Source organism: Ctenopharyngodon idella, chromosome 14 (assembly GCF_019924925.1).
Source record: "Ctenopharyngodon idella isolate HZGC_01 chromosome 14, HZGC01, whole genome shotgun sequence".
Classification (NCBI taxonomy): domain Eukaryota; kingdom Metazoa; phylum Chordata; class Actinopteri; order Cypriniformes; family Xenocyprididae; genus Ctenopharyngodon; species Ctenopharyngodon idella.
This window is the reverse complement of record NC_067233.1, coordinates 24,945,476-24,950,092: the sequence shown is the minus strand read 5'-3', so window position 1 is coordinate 24,950,092 and position 4,617 is coordinate 24,945,476.

The following is a 4,617-nucleotide window of genomic DNA, read 5'->3' as shown; positions in this document are numbered from 1 at the left end:
ATTGCTATTAGCATGTAGCTATTCACTGCTAGCATGGCATGTTGAAAGTCCAGTTTGCTAGCATGAGTCAAAAAAGCCAACCCCCATGTCTCTACGATGTTCTGATGCAGAAATATAGGTCTTGCAAAACGGTTGCTAGGGTACTCTGTTTGGTTGCAAGGGAGTGGCTTGGCAGCTGCCAATAATGATACTCCAAAGGCTGCTTCCCAGTATCAATGATATAAACCAGCCCCCATGCCTCTATGATATTCAGAATTGAAGATATCCCTCTTTGGGTTTGGGTTGATAGGGTGCTCTAAATGGTTGCTAGGGTGTGGCTAGGAAGTGTTTAAGGTGATTCGTGATTGGCAGTTTGCTGCCCTGAGTCAAACGAGCCCACCCTCATGTTTCTATGACACTTCAATCCAAAGTTATCCCTTTGATCTTTTTCAATGAAAGTCTATGGAACCTGTTGCTAGGGTGCTTTAAATGGTTGCTAGGGCGTGGCTTGATAGCTTCACATTGATCCTGAGAGACTGATTGGTTGCCTGAGTAAAATGAGCCCGCCCCCTTGTCTCTATGACATTGTGATCATCAGGCAAAAAACATGGATAGCTGGACGCCTTTGTCCATATAAGGGATTTCCTGGAACGTCACAATCTCACTTGTGGACTTTCTGAGCGAGGGCGCCCTCTGGCTTCCCGTATGATTAAAAAAGACTTTACACAAATACTATAGAATAACACAAGACGCATATTGTTTTGAATGAGAGAAAATGCAATGCGCAATATGACGGAATAAGTCCCGCCTTCTAAATAAGAGCCAATCGCCGATTAGTAAAGTCATCGCGTCATTGCAGCGGCCATTAGAAGCTCCGGTTCCTACGGTCAGACGCGCGCCTCCTAAATGAGGCACTTAGGACTGCGCATGTGCATTAGCTTGATACAGCCTGAAAATTACTGTTTTTTTGTCATGATTCGAGAGTTTAGAAACAGAATTTATGAGACAGTTGTTGTCAGATTTCATTGGTGATTTCAAATAGGAAATTTAATCGAAAGCTTGGCAAACAGCTTTGGAGAATTTGATGTTTCCCCATAGAGTACCTCAGGGATGACGTGTTTTTGTAGGCAAAACCCGGAAGCGAGTTAGCATTTTAGAACTTCCGGTTCCATCGCCCCGAAGTCAATGGGTTTTTTGAATGGGTTTTTGCTAAATCTCCTGAAATAAGGTCTGTGGTTAACAAAGCCTATAAATATTTTCACGTTTTGATCTATGACATAAAAAACACACCAGTTATAACCCGCTTGTGATTTTTTAAACCTTTATTGTGTCTTAAAAAATGGCGGTTGCTAACAAATTGCTAAAAGGGACTACTTCCTTTGGCGGGGACTTTAGACGTCATCATGACAAACAGGACATTTGGACAGCATTTCTCATAAAAAAGTGGATAAGTATTCATACACAGCGCAGATCATAATCAGCGAGCATGTTTTTAAATAATGTTGTTTTTTAAATAAAGTTTGAGAAAGCTTGGTGGTGGTGACGTTGATCCGCGACCATGGTGTGCTGTAGTCCGTTTATAGCCTACTGTTAGCTTTTTATATCTGACTACTTTATTTAGGCTTCAAAATGTATAAATGTTGTGTTAACTTGTAAAGATTATCTTGATAGACAAAACGTGTAAGTGTTATAACCCTTTGTTAAACACAGAGCTTATTTTTTGCGATTTTCCAAAAGTCTATGGGAAAAATGCATTGGCTTTCGATCGAGGGAACCCGTGCGCTGCTAACTTCTGGGTTGGCCTACAAAAACACGTCATCCCTGAGGTACTCTATTCAAAGAGACAGGGGCTGCACTTGCATGCCCAAGAGGCGTTTCAAAGATGGCCACAGAGTGAAATGACTTGTCTTAAAGGGACTTTGCTTTACATGAGAGTGTTTAGCGCTCCATAATGTTCGCATGGCATCGTTTTGGATAAGAATAAAATGCAAAGTCCCTTTCAAGGAAAGTCTGTTCACTCAGCGGCCGGGCAGCTATTTCGGGCATCCAAGACCATCTCAAAAACTGCTTGGCGAACTCACGATAACATATTTCAAATCAGCAACAAAATCTGACATGAACTGTCCCATGAACTGCTATGCTCAAATAGCGTTAAAAAAGCTTATTTTTTAAGCTAGATGAGCCAATTCGCATGTGCAGTCCTAAGTGCGAGTCTCAGGTTTCTATGGGAACCGGAGCTTTAACGGCAGCTGCAGTGATGCAATTGCTTTACCAATCAGCGATTGGCTCTTTTACTTAGAAGGCGGGACGTATTCCGCCATATTGAGAGTTGGAGTTTTTTCTAATAGGTGTGAACCGTCTTTCCATATCTGTAGCCTTTGATAAAATGTTAGGTCAGGCATAGACTATCTTGTCTCTTTGACACACACTTGAAAACAGACAAGCATCCATATACACAGACTGCTGCAGTCACACACACATTACTTCACTGCATCAAGTACAGTCATCAAATATGCTGTGAAATATTTATATGAGAACTCTATGAGGATGTTCTATTTTGATAATGTCACAGGAATCAGATGTCTGACTCTCTATAAATGCAAAATCCCATATGAGAGCGTGATGAGGGGACCAGACAGTGAATAAAAGCGCCACTGCCTCTCAGCATGATAAAACCTGACCTTTTCAAAACTGTCAGCAAACACAGGCCAATAAAAACCCTTGTTTCAATCTACATTTTTTTTTAGTTTTAGTACAAATAATTCACTAAAAGAGTCTTATGAAAACTGTCCAGATCCAGATCTCTCTCTCTTTTAAAATTTATAGAAAAAAGAAATAAAACAAATCCTATTTTAGGATTTTGGTTAACTGTAATAAAATGTAAAGAAGTTTTATTTATAATTATGTCACATATAATATGTAGTAATAATAATAATAAAGATAAAAAATAAAATAAATGAAAAAATAAATCTAAGTCATAAATCAGGCTTCATTTGTTTTACATGAAAAATATTATTTATTATTTCAAATGTTTTTTATTTTATTTATTCCAGATAATATCTCACTCCAAAATTAAAAGACTATATGTAAAAATTAGAAAATAAATCTTATTTTAGGATTTGGTCAATTGTTAAACAATTTAAATAAATTGTAATAATTATAATATTTGCAATAAAATCATCATCATCATAATGATAATAAAATATAGCAATATTTACAAAAATGATCATAGAAACAGACTTCATTTTCTTCATGCAAATTTTTTTATTTTATTTTATTTTTTTACTTTATTTTATTGTGGTTGAATATGAGCCAGACATTTCTGTGCGAGCAGTACTGATTTTCCTTGGTATTGCTGCATGTATTTTTTAGCAGCATGTCTGACTGTATCACTCCTGTTAAAAGCCTAGAACACAAAAACAGAATAAAACAAGGATCGGATCAGTGAATCAGCAAACAGGAGATATTAGATAAGGTAAGGTAGGTCTGTGCTGTTCCACAGGAGCTGAGCAGGTGGCATTATTAGCTGTGTGTGTGTGTGTGTGCGCGAGTCTGACTCAGCAGCAGTCAAGCGAGAGGAGGGAGAGAGATAATATTATTTCTCACATCATTGCGGTGCTGGCGGCCGTCTGCCTAAGACTCCCAGAGCCAGGTGATAATTATCACAATGTTTGTCTTTCATTAGCGTTAAATGGCAGGAAAAGAGAGGGAGGGGTGGATGATGCAAAATAGGGAGGGTGAATTGAGAATAAAACAAAGACTAAAGCAAATTTGTGCATTCCCTATAGAAAACTTCTGCTGCATTGTCATACAGTGATGTTATCAGAGGATATGTATATACCATGGCATTGAAAGACCATTATATTAACATGATACTCCAAGGTCAAAGTCTTCATAAAATCATGTTACATGTCAAGCTACAGACCATATTACCACAAAATATTACCTCTCACGATTTTCAGGTCACATTTCATCACAAAAATGAAGCCTATTTACAGGACCATTAAGATTTTTTTTTTGCATTATAAAAATAATTTTTCTTCATGACAATTTCCATATTTTCTAACCAGATTCTCATTACCATGTCCACGATGCACTGGATGTTTTACATTTAAGTTTCACCTCTGTAAAATATTTTCTATGCATAGACAAAATACATACAAAATGTGCCCCCCTCTACATACAAAATGCATAAATTAAATAAATTTATATTTAGGTTAATATTTTATTTATGCATTTTGTATGTATTTTGTCTATGCATATGTACAGTCAAACTCAAATTTATTCAGACACCTTGAACATTTCATTCATTAATACAGTTTATTCACTATAGTTTAAAAAAATGGTAATAAAATATGACAAGATCTCAGAGTTAAACTGTGTCAGAAAAAATTAATCTTAATTATGTCAGATAACACTTGAGCAAAACATGGTCAGGTCAAAGTGTCTGAATAATTTTTGGTTCCAAATTTTTATCAGTTTTACTGGTAGTCCACTGTATGAAGAATTTTTGGGTATAATATGTTACATAAATGAACTATAGTGTTCTGCTACCACTAGTAAAAATCTGAATCATTTTTGGTTTGACTGTATGTACATGTACATGTTTCAGAATTACCAAATCATCACAAATCTATC